The following is an 11,565-nucleotide window of genomic DNA, read 5'->3' as shown; positions in this document are numbered from 1 at the left end:
TGTCTTAAATAAAAGTTCCCAAGTGCTTTTGGCTCCCACTGGAGCAGAGTGAGATGGCTGAACTGCAGCGTGAATTCAGCGCCCAACCCCATTAGTGGGAAATCTTCTGACGGTGTACGGGAGCAGAGATGGGCTGGGGGGGTCCTGCAGCCCGTTGGTTCCTCGGCTGCTCTTTGCCTTTGGGCTCGTCGGTCCGGGGCTGTGGTACAGCATGCTGGGTGAGCAGCATCTCCTCTCAGTCTGATGCAGGGCTGAGTGCTGCCCTGCTCACTCTGCTCCCTCCATCCTCAGTGCCTGTTCTGGCTCTGCTGCTGCTCCCCCACCAGAATCATGGGCACCTCCCGGTGGAGATGTTCCATTTGTTTGTTCTGCGGTCCTCAGAGCTTTCTGGGTGTCACTCTGTGGCGCTGTGCCTCAGTTTCCTGAGTTTTGAATGGGAATGGTTTTCTACTGCCAAGAAGAAGTGATGATATTTATTTTCACCAGCAGTTTGTATCTGCGGGGGGAAATAACGTATATCAAAACCTCCTCCAGAGGCTTTTTTTAACAGTAATCCCACTTTTTGGGTTGGTGAGGCTATTTTTTAACTGTCCAGCTGACACTGACCTCCTGGAATGCAGTGACCCTTAGTTTGGATAATGTGTTCAGAAAACTCCCCTTGTACAGTCCTGCCAAGTCCTCTGCCCCCAGCACAATACAGTTCCCTTGAAGTGCTGCTGTTGGAAATGCCCAACAAAAGCAAATGAAAAGAAGCTGGGCTCTGAGCAGCAGGATCACACCAGCCTTGCTCAAGTCAACCTTTGTTTCTGTGAATGTCGCGCCTTTGTTTTTGTCAACGCCGTGTTTGTGAGAGGTTGGCTGGGCTGCCCTGGGAATGTGCCACACCACTGCCTTGCAGGGGACCTGGGCTGCAGGCATGGTGCTGAGCACCTGCTGTGCAGTACGGTTCTGCTGCAGCAGAAAGAAAGCTGATGAGTAGCTGGGGATGTCAGATTCGCTAACAGCTCACTTTGAGCAGAAATTAATGACTTTATGTAATCTAAGCTCTCTGTATGGGAGTTTGGGTCAGTTGTGAAATGCTTCATCATTAGAGCTTCCCCACTCAGGACCATTCACTGCCACATGCACTGGTGCTGGAGTGGATGCTGGCAGTGTTAACAAAGGTATGGAGAGCAGAGGGCAGAATGTGCTTGAAATGCACCAGCGAGATCCAGAAGCCTTGGAGGAAGCTGACAAATCTGGAAGGAGAAATGAGGGAAAAGCAACTGGAGATGCGTGGGAGAGGAAATGGGATGAGATGTGAGACCCAGGCTGGTAGACGGCTTTGCTTTAGTGGAGCTTTTGCAACCACCAAATGTGTTACTTTCTGTCTTTTCAAGCAAAACCCTTCAGCCTCCTGGGACGCTGTCTCTCTGAGGTCTGAATTAAGCATCTCACGGAGATGCAAAGGCTGTTCCTTGAGCTTGAGACTGAGCTGTGTGTATGTGAGGAGGGGCAGATGCATTCAGCCTTCACTTTGGACTGAGAATAAGGATTTAGCATTACAGTGTAAGTTGTGGAAGTGTCACAGCTGATGGCGTTATGTGCCTACTGTGGCTCTGAGTGTGGAGAAGGGCTCTGCGGAGATTGGTGCTTAGTGAAGAGTTCTGGATGTGTGCACAGGGTGCTGCTCAGAAGGTCTTGTCAGAAAAGCCACTGGGGACCTCTGCACTGTTGTTCCTGCCGTAGCTGCCTGGGTTGTGATAAACTTCATGCATTGCTGCTGCTGTTTTCTGGAACCTCTTGTTTTCCCTGACTGCCTGCGTGGCTGAAACCTCCTCTATGCGAGGGTCAGCATTGTGTACCTTTGCCCATGGAAGGGTGGGCTGAGGACAGCTCTGCGTGCCTTGGCCGTGGCAGCGCGGTTGCCAGAGGCCATATGACGACTGATCCTAAACATAGGCTTACAATCAAATGCTTGAGGAAGATGTTTCCATCACTCAATTACAATGGAAATTGGGGTTTGCTTGGACTCGGACATCCCTCCTTCCCCACCTTGTTATTTGCCCAGTCAGAGCCACTGTTTGGAAGTTCCATGGTTAAACTTCCTGGGTTGTATTTTGTGGGTGTGTGCTTTTTTTTTCTTTTTCTTTTTTCTTTTCTTTTTTTTTTTTAGCTTTATGATGAGTTCTCATTTGGAAGAATTCATTCAGGTGTTCCCCCATGCAGCGCTGAACAGAAGTGACAGATTTTTCTCCGAGCTGCTAACGATGTGCCCCAGGAAGCAGCGCAGTGGGAGCAGCCCCTGTCCCTCTGTGCCCTGGCAGCCATTCTGCTGCTTTGGGAAGGAGGGTGGGAAGTGCTGTTCCATGGCAGCAGGCAGATTGGTAGCTGCCTCTCTTTTCCTGCAGTCCCTCCTGGGGAGGATTGCCTGTCCTCATGCAGGAAGCCAGCTCTGACTATTTCAACCACAGGACCAATTAACCCGACCACAGTCCGCTGCAGTTAAACACTTATTTGGAATGTATGTGCTGGGAACAAACGCTGCCCAGAAAAAGATTTTTGTATGTTTTCCTACCCCGCTGCGGTGCTGTTGGCGAATCCAGAGCATCTCTTCCTCTTGCAAAAGAGATGCAACATGTTGTTCTGCGTGGGAGCTCCGGAGCTGCTCTTACCCGCTCGTAATCACAGCGAGCGCCGAGGCGGTGGGTGGAAGGACGTGAGCTGGCAAATGCTGGAGCCGAGTGTGCCCTCTGCGTCGGCAAAACAAATGAAGCCTGAAGAATAACTCTTTCAGGAGGCCGGCGCAGCATCAGGACTCATTGTCAGAGCTGTGGTGGCAGCTGTCAGCCCGTCCCCGGTGTTGCTGGAAGGCCAAAAGCTCCCTAAATGCTGTCTTCTGTAGGAGAATGCCGGCGCTGTCACCAGCTGTGGTGAGAGGCGCAGCCCCATCTCCGGGTGCCCCCGCTGTCCCTGCCCATGCGGTGCCCTCAGATGTCTGCAGGAGCCACTGCTGTGCTCGTCTCCCTCCTCCTCGTGCTGCTCTGGTTCAGAGGTTGGGAGGGGAAGAAATGCCATGATGCTGAATCGGCCTCTCCTGGGTTGTGCAATGAGGGGGAGGCAATGGGAGCGGTGCAGGTGGGGGTGTGTACCTGGAACGTGTCCTGGGCACGTTGGGGCTGTGGGCAGGAGGGGTGCCCTGCTTGTTTTGGATTAGTTGCAGTCTTTAGAAATAGTGTTGCCCCATCCCATGCTTGGTTTTGTTTGGGGGGGGCTGTGTGCACACAGCCTGCCTGTTCCTCACCTTCTCCACATGTATGCGTGCCATGAGCTCTGGGTTTATACCTGAACCTTGACATTCAGATATTCGAGTATTGCAAATGTTGAGGCAGTGGATGGATAGGAGAGCTCCATTCAGTAGCTGAAGTGAGAAGAAGAATCCCAAAGTCCAGGGCTTTTCCTCAGTTCTGGCCAGCTCAGGCTTCCTCCCAGAGCCTGATGTGGGACTTCTGGCGTGGGACTTGTGCATGCAGAGGTGGGTGCAGGCTGGGGGTCAGTGCTCTGAAATGGTGTGATAACATCCAGAGGGCTGTGGCAGGGAGAACTGTGTGCTTCATCCCCAGTCATCACCTCCAGCCTGTGGGCAGAGCGTGGCTTTGGAGGCACCACTGCATTTAGACGTCCAGATTCCTTTGTGAAGCCAAAAAGCATCCGTCTCCCACACACATGAAATTCCAGAGATGTCAAACAGCTGGAGAGAGGTTCCCATGGAGCACCCTGCCTCAGGGCCAGAAATGGAAAGCTCTTCTGCCTGGTGCGGTTTCAAAACCAGATGATGGCAGGAAGCTGCGGGGCTGCAGCCCATGCTGCATTTCTGCTGAGCTCTCTGGGCTGTTTCATCCTCCTGGCTGCAGCATGAGGTGCTGTGTTGAGCCCATGCCACCTCTGCATGACGTGTGCAGGGAAACACGTGGGGAATGTCTGCAGAGCTCTCCCCAGGCAAGGAGCATTCCGGCCGGTTCCTGCTGTAACCAGGGGCAGGATGCAGCCCTTGGCTTCCATGTGGCCTGGAGCTATGCAGGAGGAGAGTTGCTGCCTGCAGCGGGCTGCACGGGCATGCCTGGAGCTGGGGGCTGGTGCAAAGAGTGTTCCCAGGACTGGAAATCAAACCACTGTGCAGCGGCACCCAGTGCTGCCCAGCTGTGCTAAGCAGTGTGCATTGCTGCAGGCACAGAGCTGCTCGAGTCGGAGAGGCATCTCTGATCCCTTGTCCATACCCTGCTCACAGCGAGCTGCTCCGGGCCTTGGATCCTAATCTGATTTGAAGCTGTCCTTCAGCTCTGTCATGGCAAGAGCATTGCCCAAGGAAGGGCTGCCAGAGCTGGGCCTCCCAGGAGCTCTGTCCTTGTCTATCTGTTCTGGCCCGTGGTGGTGGGTACGGGTTTGTGCCACCGTTTCAGAGACACTGAAGAGTCCTTTCAGGTTATCCTTTGCTATACATTTAATTTTATTTTTCCATTGTTGAGTCTTCCAATTAAAGGCATTCTGTGCTAATATGCTCTGATGCCTTCTGGAGGCACGTTCGTGGGGTATCCAGCACTCAGCTCGTTATGGTGATGACTGGTTCAGATGATGACCATATTTGTGAGACTTCTCTTCCAGGCAGTACCACAAAGAGCCCTGTCCAGGTGTTTGTGGAGATGCTGTAGGATGGTTACATGAGGCAGCTGGAAAAAAGTACGCAGCGATGCCCAGATCTCTTGGGTTCCCACTAGAATATCTCTGTCCCCTTGTCTAACAATATAAGGAATCGTTTTTATTGTAATTGGGCAATACGTTCTGGAAACATATGTGGGAATTCGACATGTTTATTTTAAGTGGTAACTAAAACAAATAGTTTTGGTGGCTGATATCCAGCATGGCTGGGTAATGACATGGTGGGGATCCAGATCCGTCTTTCCTTGTTAACACATCTTTTTAACAGCCCCAATCCCTTCCTGTGCCACTCCTTACAGGTAGGCTCCTTTTCTTGGCATTGTCCCATATCTGTCTGCATGTGCCCAGCAGGGACCAGGAAGGATGTCCTCTCCTTGTGGTCAGAAGGAGGGGAGGGCTCAGATGGGCAAGTGGGAACTGAGTGCATCTGCTGCCTGGGGTGAGCATGGGAAAGTCCCACGCTAGATAAGGGGTGAGCTCAGTGTTCTGCTGGCCTTGGTTGACTGAGCAGTTCCATTGCATTGGAAGGCTGAGCACATTGTGGGTGAATAACCTTGGGAAGGAGTGGGCTGGGGGGGGCTGGTGTGTGCTTGTTTGTCTGCCATGGGGTTCTTTGTAAACAGAGTGAAGGGAAAGCTGTGTTTGTGTTCTGGACTCCGCTTTCTTGGTTTTGAATAGCTCTTGGGGGATGGAATTCTCAAGCTGCTGAAAAGCTGAACTTTCTCATCCTTTAAGGTCATTTTGGAGGAAATGTCTCTCATTTTTGGTCCCACAGTCGTCACTGTTGTAACCGACTTTCCTCGTTCTCCAGGCTGTGTTCATGTTTGCAAAACATTGTGTGCATAATGCCCGGCAAATCCTGTTTTGCTTTGTTGTAAACTCCCATCCAAGACTTACGTGAGAGGGACAAAACACATGTTAATCCTCTCTTAATTAAGAAAGTCCTTGCAATTAATTAGTAAGACTTCACAACAGTCTTAGGGAAATGATGAAGTAACAGATTATGAAAAGGAAATGTGGAATTTTGTTTTTAGCAGGAAAAGCTCTGAGGGAAGTTAGAGCCAGAAGCAGTCTGTTTGTTTGCAGAAAATTAAAACTGATGTTGTATTCACAGGTTGGGAATGTATCATCTTAGTGTGTGTTGTGTAAGGAAGACGAGAAGCGCTGCGCTCCCTTCAGACTCAGCTCTGAAAGTCAGCAGAGTGATGCTTTAGGCCCGTGCCAGCTCGTTTGATTCTGTTAGAGATGTGTGGGATTCTTATTTTGCCTCTCGGAGGAAGGAAGGCTGTGAGGCTGTGCTGCAGCTCAGCTGTTGGCTGCTGCACTCAGCAGAAGGCAGTTACCTGCCCAGTGCTGTGCAGAGCTCACCTGCTTCCCTGGGAGCTGCGGGGACACAGGGAGTGCTGTGAAGCACTACTGTGCTTTGCTGTTGTATTTTCTTTGTGGGAGAAGCATCACTTCAGGCAACGTAACCTTCAGCCCTGAAGGGGAGAAGCTCAGTTTTCTGCCTTCTGTCTCCATGATGCTGAGCAGCTTTCATTTCTGTTTGACACATCTTGGTGGTGACTCCATCACTGCTTCTCCTGCAAAGTTTTGCCTGCCTGGAGCACAGCTGGGAGGAGTGTGAATAAAGGCTGGAGTGTCTGGGAAAATTCTTGGCATTCTTTGCAGAGCGGTTTAAAGAGGGGCTGGCAACTGTTGGTTGTGTTATTTTTTTCCCAGTGTGAAGTTTTCACTGGGGGAGATTGCAGTGTGGGCTGGGAGCATGCAGTGGGAAGCCTGCAGCAGCTGGAGGTGTCCGACTGCAATGCTGCATCCAGGGAGGGATGGCTCAGGTGTGGTCCAGCACGCAGTGTGATGGAAAAGAGGTAGAAGTGAGGGCCGCTGGGGTTCTCCCAGCCATTGCTGGAGTGCTGGGCATCACAGTGTTGCAATCAACAGCTCATAGGGCTGCCATGCCACAGCAAGGAAAACACTTCTGCCTTCCATGCAAAGACACGGCTCACGCTGTCTGAGCTGCATCCTGTCTGACCAGCAGAATGGATCAGTGAGAGGCAGCAGAGAAAGTGAAGCAGACAGCTGTTGTAAGAGAAGCTGTAAATCGGCATAAACCCCACATTTAAAGTTCTCTCTCTGTTTTTCTTTCCCCAGCCCTCCCCGGCTTCTTACAAAGCAGTAAGGATCTGGAATTTTAAGCACATGCTTAAGATTAACTAAGAATGTTCAGGCTTGAGCATGTGCTCGCACTTGGTAAATCTGCTTGAGATTAGGTGGCATTTCTGTGCAAGGACTTTAGCTGAAGTGATGCTGAGGTCTCCCACGATCAGTCCCAGCTGGAAGTGTACTTCCTTCCCTCCCCAGCACTGCAGGAGACCTACCTGAACCCTCTGCCTAGACCCAGCATACTTGAGCTTGGCCAAAGGAACATTTTCTTCCTGAAAACTTGAGTCTGTCCTGCCTGTGTGCTGGCTGCTGGTCCCTTGCAGAAGTCAAGTGGCTTTTGTTGGGAGTGTCCAGAGATGAGGGGGAGCTTCAGAAAGCCTGATTTGTCATCGCTGTCAGCACTGATCCAGAAACTGGGCCACGTCCCAGGGAGTGCCTGCTGGGACAGAGCAGCTGAATTTGGCATCTGACGTTGTTTGCCCACAGGTCTCGAGGCAGGTGCTTAAGTGCTCCGTGACTCAGTTTCCTTGTGAAATGGGGGTAGAGCAGGACCTTGCAGTGAGGTGTGTCTGGGGGAGGCCCCTCAGCATTACCACCTGGCCCTGCTCTGCAGCGCTGCTGGGCCTGCAGCACTCGGGTGCCAGCATGGCAGTGTGTGGGGCCAGCAGCCATGTGGGTTTGATAAGCAGCCACGTCTCGCTCAGCCCTTCCTCAGCTTAGCTGTAACTGAGGCTCCCTGTGTCACAGCTGGATAATTTCCTGGTTCCATGCATTTCCACTGAGGAAACAAGGGAAGAGCATTTCATAAGCCCCATTGGAATTTGTATTAATCCCTGTGTTTCACGCCCTGCTGTGGATTGTGGACTAGGAAGCAGGAAACAAAAGGCACTGCACTGTGCCTACGGCAGCCCCAGCTGTGCTGGGTGCAGGATGGGCTCTTGCAGCACTGACTGCTGCATCCCTGCTCTTCCTCTCCCTGATCTGAGTCATTCCCATCGGGGAGCTGCAATCTGTCTGCAAGCACTGCTTTCTCATTGCATTTTGATTTGATTGTAAATTGCAGGGTGCCTGGCACGCTGCTCCGTGACTCCCGTCTGCCCACGACTATTTTCAGTGCTGCAGAGCTGGCAGGTGGGGGTAGGGATGCCTAGACTGTGCCTGGGTAGGAGGGGAGCCGTGCTGCGGGGTTCTGCAGGATTTGGGGTTATTTAAGTTCCAAACATCAACCTGACTGGAGGAGCTGATGAATCCAAAAGCCCCCAGAAGTGGGAATTGAAGCACTATGGAAAATAACGTGCAGAGATTGTTGCCTCTTATTGATAAGTATGCACATGGGCAAAATGTGAATGGAAAAAGCTCGAGGAGAGAGGAACGTGGAATCCTGTTGGCCGTGAGCTCCCGAGACACAAAACATTCCCCCCAATGGCTGTGGCTCTGCCTGCAGCCCAGCCGAGCCACTCTCTGGCTGTCCCTGGGCTGGAGCTGATCGGTTGGGTGGCAGCCCATGTTGCTTACAGAAAGAAGAAAGGCCTTTGCTGCTTTGCCTTGGAAGATGTAGCTGTTTATCTTTCCTGTGTTTAGTTGGGCCTTCGAAAGAGACAAAGGCACCGTCAGCACAGGAAAGTGTGTTACCTCATCCGTCGCAGCTTGAAGCCAGGGCTCTGCACTCTGGTCACGGTTTGGCTGAGAAGCGGCAGTGCACTTTTTTGGGGGTTTGACTCTTGGTTTTACTGAGCAGTTCACACGTTGCCCATACGCTGCTGTGTCTGCTGCAAGGAGGCAGTCGGCGTTGTCTGAAGCAGAGAAATACAAGCGTGTGTCACTGAAGAGCATTTCATGTCAAGATCGATTGAAGGATGATACCATTCTATTTATTTATTTCATTTTTTAAGCAATTGGTGTCAGAATGGTCTTTTATACCCCAGTCCTGGTCAGTTCATTCTGCTCCCAGCGTGACAGCAAGGAGGACAAGGGCAGTGCATGGAAGGCTGATCCCCTTGGGTTGCACAGGCAGAAGCCACATCTCCTGGGAGCAGCCGTTGGACCATGTGATGATGCAAATTGAAACTGATGCAAATTGGGAGGTGAAGCAAGAAGAGACTGGAAGCAGGAAAGCCATGATCAGGTTTTTTCTATTTTTAAAGAATTGTAGGCACGTTGGTTGTTGCTGTAGCTTGTGCTCTTTCTCCTCATGTTTCCTTAATCCCTGTTTCTTCTAATTGGCATGTGGGTACTGTAGTGATTCCTCATAGGGAGCCAGATTTAGAATCAAAGAACTCGGTCTCTCTGATTGTTTCTCCACTGCCTTTTCCATCTCCCTTGCAATAAGAGGGCAAATGACATTATCTTCCAAGGAAGTGGTTTGTGGCCAGCTGCCTTGTTCCTGATGTGACACTGTGCTGCAGATGGGCTTAGGAAGCCAATGTGGGTTTGAAATGCTGCTTTCAGTTCCCTGGTGCAGCTGCAGGAGTGGGCCAGCGTGCTGTCATGCGTCCTCCAGCAGGGCCAGGCGAGCCTGGTGTTATACAGCAGGCTCCAAGTGCTGTGATTTGAGGTTTGCTTTTGGTTTCTGTGGTGCCTGGTTAAGCACGGCCACTGCCTGTCTGTCCGATGGCAGCAGAGGATCCTGTGATGTTGTTGGACCAGAGCTGGAGATCGATTCTCTCAGGGATGGCCACTGTTCCCATCACGGAAGTGCCCCCGGGTGCTGTTTGTGTGTGTGTTGCCAGGATGGATGCAGGATGGAGCATCCATTGCAGGCTTAACATGTTCCAAGGACTTTGGATTTCAAAATGATCCAGCTCTGCTCTGACCTTCGCTGACTCCTTTGTTCCCCAGCAAATTCCAGATTCAAAATAAAGCTCATTCTCTCTTCTCAGTCTTTCAAGTCCTTCCTATCAGCTCAAGGCACAGAGATCTTCAAAGAGTGCATTCCTTTAAAGGCTCTGCATAGAACCCCAGGAGCTGCCTGTGGTGGGATGCTGCTGAAGCAATGTCAGGGCTGCTTTGGCAATCCATGCTCAGAACCATTGTGAGCCCTTAAGTACGACGGTGCAAAATGACCATGTGGTCCTCAGAGATGCTCGGCTGCCCCTCAACTCTTGGCAGCCCGGGGAGGGGTCTCCACCCAGTGAGCAGCAGTGCAGTGGTCTCTCCAGGCTGTGAATGTGGGATGTGGGTCTCACTGGGTGTTGTGAAGGGAGTGCTGCAGGAACAGAGCAACAGTGGGTGCTGCTCTCCACAGATGAGTGCACCAAACGCTGCAAAGGAGTTGGACTTCTCAGGGAAGTTGTTGCATTCGTAAGGCTGCCATGTTCCTGTAGTTGATGGATTGGACGAGAAGAATAAAATGAAGAGAACCTTTGTTTACTATTTTCATTACTGTTTTCCCCTGCTCTTACTGACTACATTGCAGCAGTTATTGCTGTGCCAGCAGCAGGGCTGCCTGGGAGCTGGGATGGAGCTGAGCGTGCTGTGCACAGAGCCAATGGTTTCTGTGCTTTGGTATCGGCAGCTTTTTGGACCCCATCCAGGTTATTATCACTGCTTACAGAAGTAAAAGCAAACTGTGCACTTCAAGGTCACAGACAAAAATACGTCCCTGAAGTTTGGCTCGTTGGCTTGGGGATTTGGGGAGATGATGAGCAGTTTGGGGTAAGAGTATTTTTGTCCTGTAACCAATGGCTGACCAGAGGAAGTCACAGCTCTGCACAGATGCACTCTTCTCTCTGTCTGAAGCACGACTGAGTTCTCAGTGTCTCCTCTCCTCGCAGGAGCCTATTTTAAACCCAAGCAGCGGTGCTGCCTGTTGCCTGGAAACCTCCTCCGAGCCCAATTGTAGCCATCGCAGCTCCATTTATTTCCTTTCCAAAGCAACATCCCAGGCTTCTGCTTTGTGCTTTTTGTTTGCTTGGTTTGTTTATTATCTAAACCAAGAAGGAACGAAACTCAGTGACTTTGTGGGAATGTTTTTTTTTTCGCTTGTCAGCACATTGTGGTGATGGCAGCTGGAGTTTGGCACCATGTAAGGGTGGCCAGGCAGAGCAGGGCTGGGAGCAGCCAGAGCTGGGAGGATGGGTGAGACCCAAAGGGACCCACAGCTCTACCACCACTGGGTCTGGGGGTTCTTATGCTGCTCTGTGACCGTCTTCTTGAAAGGGAAGAAATATCTCAGAGCCCTTTCCCAGCACACATCTGCCCCCAGTTCCTGCAGCTGCCTTGCTGAGCGTGGCCTGGTGTCCCTCCCACAAGCTGGGGGCTCACCATGCTGTCAGCACCCTCCTGCAGAGCTGTTGGTTGGAGCTTTGTTGTCACTGCAAGCTGAATGGAGGGAAGCACAACCTGGAAATTTCTGTGTCTACAGAGCCCTTTTTAATTCACTTAACATTTACCTAAACGATTGGTCACCTCGGAGCCTTAATTGGCACAGCCTCTCCCACAGGAAGGATTGAAATAATTGCTGTTTCTGCTTGGTTAGAGGGCACCATCAATCCCAGTGGGATGAAACAGCACTGATTGCAGGAGCCCAACTGCAGTCCTCTGTGGTGAGCTGGTGGCAAGTCAGTGGGCAGCAGAGAGTTGGAAGGCGAGGTGTAGCCGCTGTTTCAGCTGTTTGCAAGCAGTCCTTGTGATATAAATGACGCATTTTACAAAACGGAGAATGTTGCTTTGTTCTCCCAAAGGCGGCACTGAGGGAGGCTTTGAGTC

Source organism: Meleagris gallopavo, chromosome 15, assembly GCF_000146605.3.
Source record: "Meleagris gallopavo isolate NT-WF06-2002-E0010 breed Aviagen turkey brand Nicholas breeding stock chromosome 15, Turkey_5.1, whole genome shotgun sequence".
Taxonomy (NCBI): Eukaryota; Metazoa; Chordata; class Aves; order Galliformes; family Phasianidae; genus Meleagris; species Meleagris gallopavo.
This window is presented reverse-complemented; position numbering follows the sequence as displayed.